We start from the raw sequence: 20,421 nt of genomic DNA, 5'->3' as shown, positions 1-20,421 counted from the left end.
AATAAAGTTATTATTTATTTCCTTATATCATGATAAACGTTTATTATTCATGCTAGAATTGTATTAACCGGAAACATAATACATGTGTGAATACATAGACAAACAGAGTGGCACTAGTATGCCTCTACTTGACTAGCTCGTTAATCAAAGATGGTTATGTTTCCTAACCATGAACAAAGAGTTGTTATTTGATTAACGGGATCACATCATTAGGTGAATGATCTGATTGACATGACCCATTCCATTAGCTTAGCACCCGATCGTTTAGTATGTTGCTATTGCTTTCTTCATGACTTATACATGTTCCTATGATTATGAGATTATGCAACTCCCGTTTGCCGGAGGAACACTTTGTGTGCTACCAAACGGCACAACGTAAATGGGTGATTATAAAGGTGCTCTACAGGTGTCTCCAAAGGTACATGTTGGGTTGGCATATTTCGAGATTAGGATTTGTCACTCCGATTGTCGGAGAGGTATCTCTGGGCCCTCTCGGTAATACACATCACATAAGCCTTGCAAGCATTGCAACTAATGAGTTAGTTGTGACATGATGTATTACGGAACGAGTAAAGAGACTTGCCGGTAACGAGATTGAACTAGGTATGGGATACCGACGATCGAATCTCGGGCAAGTAACATACCGATGACAAAGGGAACAACGTATGTTGTTTTGCGGTCTGACCGATAAAAGATCTTCGTAGAATATGTAGGAGCCAATATGAGCATCCAGGTTCCGCTATTGGTTATTGACCGGAGACATGTCTCGGTCATGTCTACATTGTTCTCGAACCCGTAGGGTCCGCACGCTTAAGGTTTCGATGACAGTTATATTATGAGTTTATGAGTTGTGATGTACCGAAGTTAGTTCGGAGACCCGGATGTGATCACGGACATAACGAGGAGTCTCGAAATGGTCGAGACATAAAGATTGATATATTGGACGGCTATATTCGGACACCGGAAGTGTTCCGGGGAAGTTTCGGATAAAACGGAGCACCGGGGGGTTACCGGAACCCCCCGGGGGGTTAATGGGCCTCATGGGCCTAAAGTGGAGAAGAGGAGGGGCTGCCTGGGCAGGCCGCGCGCCCCCTCTCCCCCTAGTCCGAATTGGACAAGGAGGGAGGGGCGGCGCCCCCCTTTTTCCTTCTCTCCTTCCCCCTCTCCTACTTGGACAAGGAAAGGGAGGGGAGTCCTACTCCCGGTAGGAGTAGGACTCCTCCTGCGCGCCTCCTACTAGGGTCGGCACCCCCCCCTTGGATCCTTTATATACAGAGGCAAGGGGCACCCCTATAGACACAAGTTGATCCACGTGATCATATTCTTAGCCGTGTGCGGTGCCCCCTTCCACCATTGTCCTCGATAATATTGTAGCGGTGCTTAGGCAAAGCCCTGCGACGGTAGTACATCAAGATCGTCACCACGCTGTCGTGCTGACGGAACTCTTCCCCGACAATTTGCTGGATCGGAGTCCGGGGATCGTCATCGAGCTGAACGTGTGCTAGAACTCGGAGGTGCGGTAGTTTCGGTGCTTGATCGGTCGGGCCGTGGAGACGTACGACTACATCAACCAAGTTAACGCTTCCGTTGTCGATCTACAAGGGTACGTAGATCACACTCTCCCCCTCTCGTTGCTATGCATCACCATGATCTTGCGTGTGCATAGGAATTTTTTTGAAATTACTACGAAACCCAACAAACTATTCTTCGTGTGAGCATATTGTATTGGATGAAATAACTGCTTGACTCAAAGTGAATCCAACCTTTTGAATTCTAAGATCACGGCATTTCTAAATCATAATCATATATAAAGGTGGAATAAATATTTTTTGTGGTTTTGAAGAAATAAATAACAAAACATAGAATTATCTCTGGATATTCGTAATCGAATAAAAATTGGATTTGGATTTAGTTGCCAGGCCCCAGGGCAACGTGAATGCTAATTCTCCCAAGTTTTGAACGAAGCGGCTAAACACCCACTATCATTTGTGGGTTGCCCGAAGCAAGTGTATGCGAGATGGAAATTACTATCTACCCCTGACACTTGACATCCTTATCGACCGGATTTACACTGCTGTCGATAGGGGTAGACTAGTAACTTCAATCAGACGTGACACGACGGCCTCTAAGCCCATTCAAACACGGTGGGTGCCAAACGTGGGCGGCAAAACACATTTGATTCAAGCTCATCCGAAAGACATGTGTCTCTCCCTCCATTTCCCCATTCATCCACGATGGGCGGCAAAACAAACTCTCCTCGTCCGAAATCGATGTAGGCTAATATTTTAAATAGGGGCAGATGTGTAACTTCCCTCAGACGTGACACAACCGCCCTACCTATCAGCCCCGTTCATACATCGTGGGCGCCAACCGTGGGCGGCAAAACGCCCTCTCCTCTCCCGAAATCGTTATCGGCAAATATTTGGGAGATGCAAGATTATCGTCCTATCCCCAACCGACGTGATGTCCGAAATTTTAAACGGGGGATAAGTTCATAACTTTCCCACATTTCAGACAAGCGCGTACCAAAGTTTGAGATCCCCCCTCCCCTCCATTTCCCCATTCATACACCATCTGCGCCATGACAACCTCCCCACTGCGGCCAGCCTCCTCCGTCCGCCACCCCATCCTCCACCTTGCCGGAGCCGCTACCCCTACCCCGTCGTCCACTGCAAGAGATGGACGTCTCTCATCCACGGCGCCGGACCAGGATCCTTACATCGCGTCGTCTTGCTTCATCGGCGCCGTCGTCCACCTTGCCGTTGCCGCTCCTACGACCGCCTCATCCACGGCAACATGATTTATCCCCTGACTCGGCCATCTGCCATCTAAAGTCTTCTTCCCGCCGCCGACAGCCATCGCATCCGCAGCACCCTCAACGTATCAGCAGGGGCCTACACGGCGTCGCAAGAGAGGTGGTACTCTTCCATATGTGCTTAAGTTATTGATCTCACCCAGAAAATAGATCTTAAATTGTTTACTGTACTTTTCTTGTCCGTACCAAATCATAGTGGATAGTTGAATGCAAACATTGGTTGCGAAGTAGCTTTGTCCGGTTTGCACCTTCAGATCCGCCATGTCACGGTCACTATACTCGTAAAGCTTATGGTTTCCCCCCTTTATATTCACTACCATCATCGTAGGTGCTTCACTTCTTCGTGTCGTGCTAGCACTGCTCCTCAAGACCTTAACCCATCAAGCGAAACAACATGCCACTCATAATTCCAAAGCTTACGTCTTGAAATATGAATCTGATATGATGCTCATATTACTAAAACAGAGAATGTTTAATTGTCACCTAATGTTCCTATATTCGTTTTGAAAAGCATGTGCACCACCCACTGGTCCAGCTAGTTCCACTTTCCTGATTTTACTCTTGATGCTTAGGGGTTTCCCCTTTTATCTAGTCTACTATGATCTGCATAGGTGCTTTCTGTCGTATTAGCATTACTCCACCCTTCAAGCTAAAAACACAACATTCAAAATTCCAAAGCTTAGTTGTTCAAATATTATTGTGATATGATACTTATATTAGTTAGCAGACACATTTAATTGGTTAGCTAAAGGTCCCACTTGAGTTTCCAAATGCATGTCGCGACATATAGAGAGATAGCAGAATTGCATTTCTTTGTCACTTGTTGACAGTACTTTCTTGTCCATACCAAATATTAGTTGTTATTTTAAAGCAAACATCGGTTTCTAACTACCCTTTGCGCAGTTTGCAACTTCAGATCTGCCATCCCACTACCACGGTCAACACTATACTCATCATGCTTACGGTTTCCCCATTTTATGATGACCACGATCAGCCTACATGGTTCATGTCGTAATAGCACTGCTCCAGCCATCGAGCTAAACAAGCTTAGTTGTACAAATTCAAATATGATATTATGTTGATATTAGTAAAACTGAGAGATGTTTAATTGGTCAGCTAAATGTTCCTACTTTAGTTTCGAAATGCATGTGAGCCACATATGGAGAGACCGAAAGGAATAATATTTCTCTGTGCGCTCTGGTTCATCATGGGTGGCCAACCGGCATTGTATAGAAAGACTTGTAATATCTTCAATCTGCTTGCTCTTCTGCTCTTCTTTAAGATGATCCTCTTCTCTTGCGGCCGTCTGATCAGGTCGAGTTATTCTCCCTTAGTATATTTTAAATCTGCCAGGTCAGGTCGACTTGTTCTTCTTTACTATATGTTGAAGCTGTCATCTGCGAAGTATCATCACTTCTGGATCTCTCATATTTTGAGTAGTACGCCACATTATATTAATGCACACACCAAATTACAACATGCATGGCACCTCTTAGAAGAACTGCAGAGATATCACAAAGGGGTTTACAGGGAAGAAGTATTGGATTGAAATCACTTCTGCATTACAAAAATAATCTCACTTGTTTTTATGTTTTCATGCATGTCAGGTATTGAACATTATCAAAATCAATATGAGAATGGGTGCACAAGAGGAATATTGCGGAACAATCCACTGGCTAACAAACTTGGCATGGTGGAGGATGGTCTATCTTATTCACCCATCAAGGTGCATGCTCTAACTTGGCAAGGTTGTATTGGTCGCACATATTTTGCATCTGACCTCTTGCATTACTTCTACTTTGTTACACCATCTGCTTAGTTTAAGCATCATATATGAGTATATGCCATACCTATCCATTTTCTGTACCTATTGCATGTGTCGTCATACTATGTTTTTCTAGTCAAATGTTGTTCTTTTGTAATAGATGTTCAAAAGAAAGAGGGTGAGTGTAGATCCTCAAGGAGTACAAACTAGGTATTTGAAAAAGGTAGTGAGACCTATTAAATCAGATAGATCAGCAACCACAGAAAACACAGGCCCAACTGTACCAGAATTTACCCCTACTCCAGTGGCCAAACCCCTATTAGAACTGCTGAGAGCCCTGCGTTAGGTACTGTCTATGATATCAATTCAAAATTTGAACTCCTAAATTTCTGCATGTGCTTTACCTTCTCTCTTGTATGAAAACTAATTTCAGATGAATCTCCTTGCCCAAAGGATCATAGGATCTCACGACAATACTGGGCTCTGCATTGCTCTTGTCAGTACCTCTTCCCCTTTGTCAGCATACTTACACTCATTGCTGTTTTATTATGTAGCATCACTGTAAATGTTCGCTTCTTTATCCTCCCTTTGCTTGAAATTATAAGATCTATATTTACTCTTAGATAAATGTAGAATTAACACAATGGTTATGAAGTTTTGGATTGCTCATGTAAGTACCTGTTGTCATGTACTCCCTCTGTATCGAATTAATTGTTGATCAATTGGATGTATTTAGAACTTAATAGTGCTAGATACATCCATATGGGCGACAAGTAATAACGGGCGGTGGTGGTATTACTGTACATGCATCGCGAGATAGTTGATTGTCTAGCTTTACTCTACATCTTATCTGCCCTGCCCTCCACTTTCTCCAAATTATCAAATCTACATTTAGTTTTACGAAAATGTTGAATAAAGTCAATGCCACTGTACACGTGATGTACTTAATTAATTGCTATTTGATTATGTATCATTAGTCTGCACCTGAGCTTCATTATCCTCTATTTCTTCCAATATTATTTGATCTATATTTACTCTTTGCAAAATGTAGAATAATGGCAACGCTTATAAAGAATTTTCTTTGGGGAATTTATTGAATTATCCTTCCATCAACATGGAGAAGGGCTTTGTCCAGCCCGTGTTAACATGTAATGTAAGTTCAACCTTCTCAAGCCTTCAAACTTTGTTCTAGTATAGATTTGGATAGGCATCATTTCCTCCACTGTTGTTTACATCTGATTGGATGTTTGCAACAACTACCAGTTTTAAATTGTAGTTGTAAAAACATGTTCCTTATGTAGAACAAATCCATTTATTTGCTTATATAATTGTGAAACCTGTTACGTGTCTCCTTGTTTCTCTTTCAGAGTCGTATCGCTTATGCCAGGTAGAACTTTAGGAAAGATAGTGAGCCAAACCATCTTGAGGATAGTGAGATGACCCCAAGGTCCTATCTTGATGAAGACAGTGAGTTGAAGCTACTCACCAGCAGGTGTGAGACAACCTCTGTGCAGTCACTGCCTCAATCAGTTCGACTTCTTCAGTCTCAACTTCAAGCGGAAAGGCTTGCTTCAGCTCAGCTCCGACTTGAAGTCAAAGATGTAATGAAGATGTTAGGGGACTGCCTTGCGCACTATGGTGCCATACAGCTAGGGATGAAGCATCTATCGTTGACACAACTGAGGTCTCATCAGCTTGTTCGGCTGCTTGCGGAGCCCGACCTTGCCAGGTCTATTGCCTTCTGAAGTGCTCTCAGTTTGGTATATTCTTTTGTCGGCGCATTTATATGCACTGGTGGCGACCTTTGATGCCCAGTGTATGTAATCCGCGGCCATGTTGCGCTTTATTATCACCAGTAGTGATCTTTGATTCCCAGTGGATGTAATATGCTGTAATTTCTATTGTATAGTCTAGGTTTATTCTTTGGTCGGTATGCTATAATTTAGGCCGGAAGGTTCAGTGGATCTCAGTGTTGACGGTCTTCAGGCCGACCCGTTACTCATATGGGCCAAAACGTGGGCCAATAATCATCTTGGGCCATTAGTAGGTCTAAACCTATAGTAGTTTCCCACCTTTAACAGGCCATGGGCTACATATTTACTTAGTGATAGTGGGCCTCCTACGGGCCGTAGAAACAATGGGCCTTCTATGGTCTGTAGAAACAATGGGCCTTCTACAGGCCGTATCATCAATGGGCCTTATACAGGCAGTATGATCAATTGGCCAAACATGGGCCAAAAACAGACCGCATTATGGCCATAAACGGGCTAGAGTTGGAGTCGTCCGTTCATGGGCCGACCATAATGGTCCATCGTTAATAGGTCATATTTGATGACGCTATGAAAACGGCCCAATGTATTAACGGGCCACAAATGGGCCGACTGTAACCACGGACTAAATTTGGCCCACAAGCAGAAAATGGCAGTAACGGGCCGTAAGTAACCGGATGCTGGAAATGAGCCCAAGAATAAATGGCCCTAAGAAGACCGAAAGATAACATGGGCTGCAAACGGACCAATGGATTAATGGGCCGTTAATGGGTATAAAGTGATACACTATTCATTACAGGCCACTTTCACCACGGGTCATTAATGGGCCAAGAGTTATAAAGGGCCTCATATGGGCCGAAAGACGTCATGGGCCATACATGGGCCGGAACTTAAAATGGGCTGGAATCATATTAGACGGCTCATATGACGCTACTGGGCCTAATTCGGATAGGTCATAACGGGCCCAGGGTTAGCGGGCTGTAAATGGGCTATATGCAAACATACCGTTAACAGGCTTTCTGTGGGCCGGCCCGCCACCTTTTGACCAAGTCAAACAGGCCAGCCTTTTCACAGGAATGGGCCTCTGTTCGGCCATGCCACATGTCAATGTATCATAGGCACCTTCGGTCCAATGAGTGGATGACATCTGTCCCAACCGTGAGCCGACATGTGTTTCCTCCAGCCAATGATGATTTTACACGTGGAAAATCCCCATTGGTCGGGGCTAATAGCGGGTTATCGGATCCAAAACCGGACCCGATAGCTTAATGGCGTTCCGTTACGGTGGATGCCACGTGTCGGTCACCCTTGACGAAAGTACTTTCATGACATGTGATTTATCGTCATGGAAGTGGACACTTCCGTGATGATAATTTTGGTAACGTCATGGAACACTTCTACGATAGCACATGTATGACTATCTTGATTCTATCATAAAATCGTCATGGATGTACATGCATGACAAAAACGCGACCTACTGTGACAAACACGTATCATCACATAAGTGTATTTTTTTGTAGTGCATTGCTCATCTCGGCGTCCACATATCTGGTAGATGGCGTCCTTAAGATCCTTGTGGTACACTTCGCCAATGCGTCCCATAGCGATGTGAGCTGCCATGCTCTTTCCTACACTCCAGGTCGGTGCATCAAAGGAAAACTCTATGGGCTCGGTAACTGGTGTGAATGTCCTTCCTGGAACATGCACTCGAATAGTCCATCGCTCTTCTTCCGGTAGGGTGGCGGTGTAGGTCCCGGTGAATCTTGGTATTCCAATGTTCAGGTATCTAGTGGCTTGAAGTGCCGTCCAAAAGGGGTGTCTTCATCCGGTTGAGAAAACTTGTTCCTTGGGTCCACCATCTATAGAGTGGAAAGTGGAGAAGGGTCAGAAATGAGTAGAGAAGAGTGTCCTATGGCTCATCTTAGTGGTCGCGTCCTACAGTCAGCGTGTGCTCTGATACCATCTTGTAGCGATTCGACCTCAGACGATCAAATATTTGTGTATAAGTGTCATCCTTGGATCGGTAATGCTGACACACACAGTACTCGAGGATTTATAACAAAGTTCAATCACACACTTATTACATCGAATGTCTCAAAAGAGAACTTATTACAAGAATATGGCTGAAGGCCATCTAAATAAGACAACTGCAGAAGCTTCAAAGGTAAATGAGTCCATCAACTCCAACAACATAGCTGAGTGCACAACAACGACCTAGCGCACCTTACTCTTCGTCTAAAAACTCTGCAATGTAATACATTGCAGCCTGTGTAGGTCAGCACATGGAATATGCTGGCAAAATAACACTATAGAGCAATGAACATGTAACAACTAAAACTATATGCATATTTGGCTGGTGGAGGCTCTATGGTTATTTTTGCAAAAGCTAGTTTTTCCCTACAACAAAGGAATAGATTTTATTTAACTACAATGTTTGTTGAAAACATTGAGAGGGTTCCTCCAACTCAATCCCAAATTAATAATCTTCAACCCAACAAATTAATTAAATAGAGTGATGAGATCAAATCAATAATTCAAGTACTAGATACTCAAGATGTCCATAACCGGGGACACGGCTAACCATGATTAGTTTATACACCCTGCAGAGGTTTGCGCACTTTTCCCCACAAGAATCGATCTTCTCCGTTGGATTTCTCGCACTACATGGTGTTCGAGAATCGTATTACCCGATAAGGGCCTTCCCACTTTGGTGTCAACTTGTTGGAATTCTTAGCCGACTGAACGCGCCGAAGAACAAGGTCGCCTTCCTCAAAGCTTCGGGCATGAACCTTGCGGCTATGGTAGCGGCGCAAGGCATGCTGGTAGCCTGCTGCTCTCACAGTCGCCCGAAGACAATCTTCCTCAAGGAGCGTTGTGTCATCTTGCCGCAATCGCTCTTGCTCAAGCTCGTCATAAGCGAGCACTCGAGGTGACCCGTATATGAGTTCCATGGGGAGAACTGCTTCTGCCCCGTATACCAGGGCAAAGGGTGTCTGACCAGTGGCTCGATTTGGCGTCGTTCTGATCGACCAAAGAACCGCCGGCAACTCATCAATCCAGCGCCTTCCGCTTTTGTGCAGCTTGTCAAAAGTCTTTGTTCTCAGGCCTCGCAGTACTTCAGCATTTGCCCTCTCCGCCTGGCCGTTGCTCTGTGGGTGTGCCACGGAAGCGAAATAGACCTTGATGCCGAGGTCTTGGGTGTTCTGCATGAAGGTGTGGCTTGTGAACTGCGTACCGTTGTCGGTGATGACTCTGTTTGGCGCACCAAAACGGCATACTAGTCCCTTGAAGAACTTGACGGCTGACTGTGTTGTCACATTTCTCACTGCTTCCACCTCCGGCCACTTTGTGAACTTGTCGATTGCAACGTACAAGTACTCAAAGCCCCCGACAGCACGGGGGAAGGGGCCGAGTATGTCGATCCCCCAGACCAAAAACGGCCAGGAGAGGGGGATTATTTGAAGGGCTTGAGCTGGTTGATGAAGCTTCTTCGAGTGGAACTGACATGCTTCACACTTGGTTACTAGTCCCGTTGCATCCTGGAGGCCAGTGGGTCAGAAGAAACCTTGCCGGAACGCTTTGCCGGCAAGGGCCCTCGACCCTATGTGGGAGCCACATATGCCTCCATGTATCTCCGCCAACAGCTCCGGTCCTTCCTCCCGGGGAATGCACTTCAATTCCACGCCGTTCGGTCGCTTCCTGTACCGGACATCATCGATGAACTGATACATGGCAGACCGACGGGCTACATTCTCCGCTTCTTCCCGCTCCTCAGGAAGCTCCCCTGTTTGGAGGAATCATATGGTATGTTGTGCCCATGCCGGAGCTTGGGGCTCGACGGCAAGGACCAAAAGGCATTTCTTCTGCCATGGGGGCGGCCGTCTCTATGGCCAAGGCCTGATGGCCTGCTAATCAGTCACTCTTCGGCAGGCTCAGAATCCGCGGCAACACCTTTGCCGGCGGCCCCTGGGGGCTCGGCGGGAAAGTACTATCCGGGGCCTGATTTGCTCCGTTTGTTTTGCTCCGTTGATGGTTCGACAGATGGTTGAGTTAACCGAAGAAAAAAGGTACCTGGTTCCACAGGTAACTTGAATGCAGCGCGCTTTGACAGGTAATCGGCGATGTCGTTCTCCGCTCGGGGAACGTGCTCCGCTTGTATACCGTCAAAGCGCTCCTCCAGCTTCCTCACCTCATCTGCGTAGGCATCCATCAATGGGCTCTGATAATCTTTGTTAACTTGTCTGACGACAAGCTATGAATCACCCCTGACGATGAGCTTTTTGACCCCAAGGTCCGCCGCGATCCTGAGGCCGGCAAGCAACCCCTCGTACTCAGCAGTGTTGTTGGTGGACATCTCCGTGGGAAAGTGCATCTGGCTTACATACTTGAGGTGCTCTTCGGTGGGTGCGACGAGCAGCACACCAGCACTGGCGCCTTGCAGCGAGAAAGCCTCGTCAAAGTACATGATCCAGTTGCGACTTGGTTCCTTGCCGGGGAGGGTGATCTCCTGGATTTCTTCGTCAGGCGTTGAGGTCCATTCTGCAATGAACTCTGCCAAGACTCTGCTCTGGATTGTCGAAGTACTTTCAAACTTCAAACCAAAGCTCGAAAGCTCCAAGGCCTACTCCACAATCCTTCCGGTTGCGTCTAGGTTGTGCAGCATCCGTTGTAACGGGAGGTGGGTAATGACGGTGATTTCGTGTGCTTGGAAGTAGTGATGCAGCTTCCTCGAGGCCATAAGGAGGCCGAAGACCAATTTCTGCACGCCAGAGTACCTTGACCTAGCCCTCTACAGGAGGGAGCTGACAAAGTAAACCAGGTGCTGCATCATCTTCTTCTTCTGCACCGCCTCATTTGATTGCATGGGGCCTGTCTTGATGGCATCAGGCTCCACTTGGGGACTTGCCCTGTCGGCATCGGGCCCTGCCGGGGGAATCTCTGGATTGCGATCCGCCAGTCCCGCTGTCGGTGTCAAAACCGGCGGATCTCGGGTAGGGGGTCCCGAACTGTGCATCTAGGCCGGATGGTAACAGGAGGCAGGGAACACTTTGTTTTACCCAGGTTCGGGCCCTCTCGATGGAGGTAATACCCTACTCCTGCTTGATTAATATTGATGATATGGGTAGTACAAGAGTAGATCTACCACGAGATCAAGGAGGCTAAACCCTAGAAGTAGCCTATGTTATGATTGTTGTGTATGGAGTTTATTGCCTACGGACTACAACCCTTCGGTTTATATAGACACCGGATAGGGTTAGGGTTACATAAAGTCGGTTACAATGGTAGGAGATCTTGAATATCCGCATCGCCAAGCTTGCCTTCCACGCCAAGGAAAGTCCCATCCGGACATGGGACGAAGTCTTCAATCTTGTATCTTCATAGTCCAGGAGTCCGGCTGAAGGTATAGTCCGGCTACCCGAACACCCCCTAATCCAGGACTCCCTCAGTAGCCCCTGAACCAGGCTTCAATGACGATGAGTCCGGCGCGCAAATTGTCTTCGGCATTGCAAGGCGGGTTCCTCCTCCAAGTCCTTCGTAGAAGATTGTAAACACCAAGCGCAGTGTCCGGTTCTGCAAAATAAGTTTCCACATATCTCCATAGAGAGAATAATATTGATACAAATCAAATCTGCTGACGTATTCCGCAGTGCTTCATCACACTACAGCCAAGTCCTTCACTCGAATCATTTTTACTTTTCCACCTCAGCATGTTTTGCGAGGCGGTTTCCTTGGCACGTCTTGTCAAAGCAAAGATCGTGTACCCCCTTTACGGGATTCTCATCAATACGGACGTGGATAATCCAACTGCGCCACTTATCACGGCGCTTGGGAGGCAAGTGAGTTTTACTAGGTAGGTGGGGGCGCACAACCGCATCCGCCCATATAAAGGGATAAGGATCCACCTTTTTACCTACGCCTTCTTCCTCCTTTGCCTATCCATCTCCTGCGCACTCGAGCTCCCGCGCCCAAGCCCGCACTTCCCACCTCAACCTTCTCCAGCAATGTACGGAGCGGGAGGCAAGTGGATGGTCTCCTCCGTCAAGGAGGGCCATGTCAAAAAGCTAAGGAAGGCCGGATACTTGTCCAAAGACATCGCGCACCGGCTTCCCAAGGAGGGGCAGCTTCTCCCCACCCCAAGGCCCCATGAGAGGGTAGTATTCCTTCCCCACTTCCTCCGCGGACTGGGTTTTCCACTCCACCCATTTGTCCGGGGTTCATGTTTTATTATGGCCTGGATTTCCACGATTTGGCCCCAAACTTCGTCCTCAACATCTCGGTGTTTATCATGGTGTGCAAGGCTTTCCTCCGCATCCGCCCCCATTTCGGCCTCTGGCTCAAGACCTTCAACGTCAAGCCCAAGGTGGTGTGCGGCAGCCAGGCGGAGTGCAGAGGCGCCATGGCGGGCAAGATGGCCAACGTCCTATGGCTCGAGGGCTCCTTCGTGGAGACCCTGAAGGGGTGGCAATCGTGGTGGTTTTACATCACCGAGCCGCGCGATCCGAAATGGATCACAGCCCCCGAGTTCCGATCCGGACCCCCCACGCGGCTTATGTCCTGGAAAGAGACGGGCCTGTCGTGGGGCGATGAAAAAGAGCTGACCGGACTGCAGACATGCATCCAGTCCCTGGTGAGCAAGCCGATCAAGCTTGTCAATGTAGTCCAGGTTATGCTCGTCCGCCGGATCCTCCCGTGTCAACAACGGGACTTTAATCTGTGGGAGTTCGATCCGGCGCAGCACCAAACCCTTAACAGGCTCTTCGACACGACGTATGAAGACGTCTGGAGGGTGCTAAACAAAGGTGCCGAGGCTCCCACATCCGCTTCCGAGGACCGCGGATACAGCTCGCAGTGTCACGCTAGCGAGGTAAGCTATTTTCACCTTTTAAAGGATGTTAAGTTTTTTAATAGTTTGACTCTATGCGGGATCTAAACTCCCTTACCTTTGACAGGCTTGGCGGGCAAAGTCCGGATTGATTAACTGTCCGGCTCCGCTGCCCGAAGACCCAGCCCCAACTCTACTAGTGAAGCTGCTGTCTCCGGTGCCTTATGTGGTGCCGGAAAAGAAGGCCAAGAAGAAGAAGACCACGGGGACTCGAAAGAGTGCCCGTAATGTGGTGGTGTCGTCATCTGACGAGTCCGAGACGCCCTCCTCCCGCGAAAACGAGGAGGAGGAAGAAGAAAACTCTCCCCCCCCCCAGCGAAGGGAGGAGAGAAGAGGAAGGCCGCCCCAATGGGGGAGGCCGAGGGGTCTAGGAAAAGGAAGACCCCTCCGCCGGACTATGCCCCCAACGCCGAAGAGGGCAAAGAGGAGTGGCCAAACAGGGCCAAGTGTCCGGCGAGATCGTAAGTTCGGATATCAGAATAACTCATGGTGTTCCTTTGTTGCACAGCTTTCCCTAATGTCAAACATAATTATGCAGCCCACCCCGGGCCGAACTCAACGAGTCGTCGAGCGGTTCCCTGGATTCATCGGACGTGAACTCGGTTCCGCCCGCTGTCTCCCCCCACACTGCGGACGACGCCGAAGTTGCGTCGCAACGAGCTCCAGGGCAGGAGGAGGTGGTCCTGGAGGAGCCGCAAGGTGACCTCCCGGACCCCAGGAGTAAAGGGGACAAGACCCCCCAGGGCTCCAAGTCCGGCTTTGTGCCGGACACCGCGCCGGAATCTTCAATAGTTCCGGACCGCGGTAGGCGAACTTCTTCCAAGAGGAGCAAGCCTTCTGAGCCGGCGGCCTCCGTCCAACCGGAGGTGCTGGACAATCTGCTGGAGGTGCTTGACGGCGCCTCCATCGACGAGGAGCACTATACTATTATGAGTACGGTGATCCAGAAGGTTCAGTCTGCCAAGAGCGGATTGGTTGAAGCTTGCGCTAGCCTTCTAATAGGCTTCGAGGTAAGTAAAAATATGTAAAAATATTACCGCATAGACAGTAGCCCCTGATGCTCTGTTTGGCGTTCGGAAAGAAAAGCTGAATAGAGGATCTATTTAAATTTCGCAGGAGTCTAACAATAAAGAGTCAATATGCGTATGCAGGCTTTGCTGCTATCCACCGCCGCACTGACTGCAGAGGTGGGTGTCCTGAAACAAGACCTCGGGCGGACCGAGCAAGAGCTCGGCCTTGCCAAGCGGCAGCTCGAGGAAAAAGAAGGTAGGAAATACCTTACAGAAAAAGTGCCTATAGAGAGGCGTGATTGCAAAAAATAACAGGATTGCACTGCTTATTATAGGGGCCACGACTGAGGTGGCGACCCTCAAGCAGGCGTTGTCCGAGGCCGAAAAGAAGACGGCCGCGGAGCGCACCGAGTGAGAGAAACTTGGGGCTCAGGTCGGCGAGGTGCAGCAAGAGCTTCAGGCTCTCATGAAAAAACATGAGAGTTTGGAGCTTGAGTCAAAGACCCAAGCGTCCGAGCTCGCGGCGGCCCTTGAGACTGCCAAGTCTGCGAAGGCCGAAGCCCAAAAGGCCCTCCAAGAGTTGGAGGAGATGAAGAAGATAGCAGCGGGTAAGGCATTCTTTATGCAAAGCAGAAATATAAAAGTAAACTACTTGTAAATTACCCGAATCCGGAGTTCTCCAGGGGCATTCGCAGATCTTCCCCGCAGCGTATCCGACGCCGCCGCATTCTACCGAGCTGAAGAGGGCAGCTCAATGGAGAAGGTGTTCTGGTCTCAGTATGCTGAGGCCGGACACCCTGTGCCCTTGAGCGACCAGCTGAAACAGCTGGTCGAGCTCCACAAGGCGGACGAACAGGCCATGATGGGCTTCATAGTTCGGCTGTGGCCCGGAGAGGCCCTGCCTGGGAGCTACTTTGGGCTGGTGCGGCGGCTGGTGGAGGCCTGTCCAAGGATTGAGGTCATCAAGCGCTCCGTCTGCATCGAAGGTGCCCGTAGGGCCCTTGCCCGTGCAAAGGTGCACTGGGGTAAGCTAGACGGTGAAAAGCTTGTGAGGGACGGGCCGCCGCCGGGGAAGGAGCATCACAAGCTCGAGAACTATTACAAGGATGTTCTTGCAGGTGCCCGTCTTGTGGCGGATGAATGTACCAAGGATGTAATTTTTGAATAAACTCGCTCGTTTTTATCCTGTGCGCTGAAAACTTGTTCATAGGCGCTTTAAGCAATGCTTGTTGAATTTAAAATATTATTTTCTGTGCGGCCGTTTATCAAAAATTGAGAGATGGCCAGTCGTCGGCTTCTGCCCCCATGCCACTAGTGCTGGGGTGTTCGGGATAAACCTGGGCGCTCTTTTTCCCATAGTTGGGTCCTTCGAGGGAGGCGCTCAGCACAACGAACCAGGCAATCGGACTATAATGCTTGAACACTCTCACTTAGCCATAGAACTTTATAATTTTAAATTTCGGTGAAGCCCCTAGTTCGGAAGACCGAGTTCGGGGCGCTATCCACGCCTTGGCCAGACAAAATCCGGCTCCTCGCTCGAAGCGGCATAAGTCTTTAGGGACTCGAAAAACCTCTCGAACAGCGACCGGTCTCTCGCCTCATCATGACAGTCAGTTTTAGCTTTCTCCACTGAGGTGCTTAACCCAGCTCAACCGGGGCACAATCGCAGTGGTTCTCCTAGTGCTACCTTAGCCGATATAGCGGAACGTAAGGCACCAAAACATAGGAGCCGGGTAAACCCAACTATTGACCCAAATCATGATTCAGAGCCGATGCATATAGTGCTATAAGTTCGGGGTGCCGCACTTGTGAAAGTGTACGGACTTCTCACACCATATTAAAGGGTACTGAAGCTCCTGGCGTACTTGCCGTACCACAGTGTACGGGTGCAACATGTCATTAATGAACATATATAAAAGAGAGTAATGCAGAAAATAGACAAAAGCTATGCATTGTTTATAGAGAGGCTTTTTATCAAAGCCGAACGATACAAATAGTGCGGTAAGCAAAAGATATTGGACTATTCAGTATGTCCTGGCCAGGGGCAGGCCGCGGAATTGTATTTAAAACAGGTATACCGCTCGTAACAGAGACCACCTGGGAGTTCCATAATGCGGCATGGCTTGTCTGCCTCCCTGGATCTTGCATCGTTTGTGCGGCAGTCGAATTGCCGAACAGGTTGTCCGAAGTATGGAGTCCTGAAAGTAAGAAAAAAATTAAAAAAAGTCCGGCAGCCCCTAGTACGTTTTAAGCCGTATTTTGGGCATGCCGTTATTGTGCCCCTTCCCCTGTGCCCATGGTATTTTAAGGGCGTAGTTATGTACGCGAGGTACTGGTTTCGCTATGTCGCGAAAGCTGGGGTTGGGGCCGCATTGCTACGCTTGCTCAGAGTGTGCCAGGCGGTCCTTCTGTGGGTTACTCCGGGTGCGCTTGGCAGTGTCTGGCTTTTTAATGGCCGGACTGGAGAATTGCCTGAGAAGGCTACTTTGTACCTCCGCTGCGAGAGCCGCCGTATGCTCCTCCGTACGGAGGGATCGTTCGGTGTTTCCGTTGACCGTAATTACTCCTCGAGGGCCTGGCATTTTGAGCTTGAGATATGCGTAGTGCGGCACCATGTTGAATTTTGTGAATGTAGTTCGTCCGAGCAGGGCGTGATAGCCACTGCGAAATGGGACTATATCGAAGATTAATTCTTCGCTTCGGAAATTGTCCGGGGATCCGAAGACCACGTCAAGTGTTATTGAGCCTGTACAGTTGGCTTCTACACCTGGTATAACGCCTTTAAAGGTCGTTCTTGTGGGCTTAATTCTTGAGGGATCTATGCCCATTTTCTGCACTGTATCCTGATAAAGCGGGTTCAGGCTACTGCCACCGTCCATGAGGACTCTTGTGAGATGAAATCCGTCGATGATTGGGTTGAGAACCAATGCGGCAAAGCCGCCATGACGGATGCTAGTGGGATGGTCCCTTTGATCAAAAGTGATCGGGCAGGAGGACCATGGGTTGAACTTTGGGGCGACTGGCTCTATCGCGTATACGTCCCGTAGCGCACGCTTCCGCTCCCGCTTGGGAATGTGGGTTGCGTATATCATGTTCACCATCTGCACTTGTGGGGGAAAGCCCTTCTGTCCATTGTTGTTCGGCGGCTTGGGCTCCTCGTCGTCGCTGTGCAGCCCCTTGTCTCTGCTTTCGGCCCTTAACTTGCCTGCCTGCTTGAACACCCAACAATCCTTGTTAGTGTGATTGGCTGGCCTTTCGGGGGTGCCATGTATCTGGCACAAGCGATCGAGTATTCGGTCCAAACTGGACGGGCCCTGAGTATTCTTTTTGAATGGCTTTTTCCGCTGACCGGATTTATAGCCTTTGAATTCGGCATTGACTGCCGGGTCTTCATTGTTGTCGCTGTTAACGCGGCGTTTTTGCTTATCCCGACGTGTCCTGCCACTTTTGTCCTTGGTATCCGAATTACCAGGGTTCTTTGATAAGTTGTTACTGCGAGCTAGCCAGCTGTCTTCTCCCGCGCAAAAGCGGGTCATGAGTGTTGTGAGGGCTGCCATAGATTTCGGCTTTTCCTGTCCTAGGTGTCGGGCAAGCCACTCGTTGCGGATGTTATGCTTGAAGGCTGCTAGGGCCTCTGCGTCCGGACAGTCGACTATCTGGTTTTTCTTTGTTAGGAACCGTGTCCAGAATTGTCTGGCCGATTCTTCTGGCTGCTGAATTATGTGGCTTAAGTCGTCGGCATCCAGCGGTCGCACGTAAGTGCCCTGGAAGTTGTCGAGGAATGAGGCTTCCAGGTCCTCCCAAGAACCGATTGAGTCTGCTGGCAAGCTGTTAAGCCAATGCCGGGCCGGTCCTTTAAGTTTGAGCGGGAGGTATTTGATGGCGTGTAGATCATCGCCGCGTGCCATGTGGATGTGGAGGAGATAATCCTCGATCCATACCGCCGGATCTGTTGTGCCATCGTATGATTCGATGTTTACGGGTTTGAAACCCTCTGGGATTTTATGATCCATTACTTCATTAGTGAAGCATAGCGGGTGTGCGGCGCCTCTGTACTGGGCTATATCACGACGCAGCTCGGAAGAGCTATGTCTATTGTGTTCGGCCCGGCCGGATTTGTTGTATCCGGAGTGAAGATCATTGTCACATGTCGTAGGGCGCCTGCGCGATCCATAGATTGATCTTGTTTGTCTTGCCTTATCCTCCAGTATGTCTCGCAGGTCGGGCGCATTTTCCCGTGCCTTAGTTGAGCGGCGTCGGGGCATGGCTTGGGTGGAGGGCCGAGAGGCCTCTCTGTCGCGGCCGCGAGGTGGCCGGTCTGCCATGTCATGCGCTGGTGATGTAGGTGCTTCCTCCTCTGATCGGGGTAGCGGCCTGCGCTTCGGGTAACTCTTGGAGGGGCGTTCGAGTTCATACTCTTTGGCCGCAAGGACTTCAGTCCATCTGTCAGCTAGCAAATCTTGGGAAGCTTTAAGCTGTTGCTGCTTTTTCTTGAGGCTGCTTGCCGTGGCTAAAAGCCTGCGTTTAAAACACTCTTGTTCGGCGGGGTCTGATGGTATGACGAATTCGTCGTCATCGAGGCTTGCCTTGTCTTCGGAGGGAGGCGTATGGTTATCATCCTCGACCTCTCGGTCTGCCGCTCTCTCATGAGGGCTGGCTTCTCCATCTTCCTGTGCCGAATCTTGCTGAGGTGGGTGCTCTTCGGTGCTATCCGGGGTAGTATTATCTCCCGTGCCGGAATCACCGTTTTTGCTTTCGCGGGATTTAGAGCGGCGCCGCTGACGCCGGCGCTTTGGTTGTTTCTTGGGGGCGTCATCCCCCACTGTTCCATCGCCATCTCCATCTTTTGGAGTATCCACCATATATATGTCATATGACGAGGTGGCCTTCCAGCGCCCTACAAGTGCTGGTTCCTGTTCGTCTCCTACATCGTCGTCCATGCCGTCGATGTCTTCGGAGCTGAAGTCAAGCATGTCGGTTAGATCGTCGACAGTGGCTACAAAGTGGGTGGTGGGTGGGGTTTGAATTTCCTTATCGTCCGTGTCCCACCCACGCTGACCGTAGTACGGCCAAGGCTCTCCTGATAAAGAGAGAGACTTAAGAGAATTCAGGATGTCGCCAAAAGGCGAGTGCTGAAAGATGTCTGCAGCGGTGAACTTCATTATCGGCGCCCAATCGGATTCGATTGGCAGGGGCGCGGGGGGTTCGGAGTCCAAGAAGGAGTCCGGATCCTCGGAGTCACGGGTCGCGCAGAGTGCGGGGCTAGCGTTCGGCTCGATCGCCTCTGAGATCGCAGCCCCTGAGGCAGCATCCAACCGCTGATCCTTGATCGGCGCAGTAGGCTCCGAATCAATGGTCGAAACCGATGCGTATGCGGCCTCCAAGGCGCTGTTCGGCGGTAGAGCTATATCATGCCCATCGAGATAGTGCGGCGCGCTTGGCTGTGGCTCAAATCCGTCGAAGATCAAGTCCCCGCGGATGTCAGCTGTGTAGTTTAAGCTTCCAAACCTGACTTGATGGCCAGGGGTGTAGCTTTCGATCTCCTCCAGGTGGCCGAGCGAATTGGCCCGCAGAGCGAAGCCGCCGAAGATGAAAATCTGTCCGGTGAGAAAAGTCTCACCCTGGACCGTATCGTTGTTGATGATCAAAGGAGCCATCGGGCCTAAAGGCGACGACACAGAGGAACTCTCAATGAAAGCACCAATGTCGGTGTCAAAACCGACGGATCTCGGGTAGGGGGTCCCGAACTGTGCGTCTAGGCCGGATGGTAACAGGAGGCAGGGAACACTTTGTTTTACCCAGGTTCAGGCCCTCTCGATGGAGGTAATACCCTACTCCTGCTTGATTAATATTGATGATATGGGTAGTACAAGAGTAGATCTACCACGAGATCAAGGAGGCTAAACCCTAGAAGCTAGCCTATGGTATGATTGTTGTGTATGGAGTTTATTGCCTACGGACTACAACCCTTCGGTTTATATAGACACCGGATAGGGTTAGGGTTACATAAAGTCGGTTACAATGGTAGGAGATCTTGAATATCCGCATTGCCAAGCTTGCCTTCCACGCCAAGGAAAGTCCCATCCGGACACGGGACAAAGTCTTCAATCTTGTATCTTCATAGTCCAGGAGTCCGGCTGAAGGCATAGTCCGGCTACCCGAACACCCCCTAATCCAGG

The sequence above is a fragment of the Triticum dicoccoides genome, chromosome 6A (genome assembly GCF_002162155.2).
Source record: "Triticum dicoccoides isolate Atlit2015 ecotype Zavitan chromosome 6A, WEW_v2.0, whole genome shotgun sequence".
Classification (NCBI taxonomy): Eukaryota; Viridiplantae; Streptophyta; class Magnoliopsida; order Poales; family Poaceae; genus Triticum; species Triticum dicoccoides.
The sequence above is the reverse complement of the archived record's forward strand: the minus strand, read 5'-3'. Positions refer to the sequence as shown.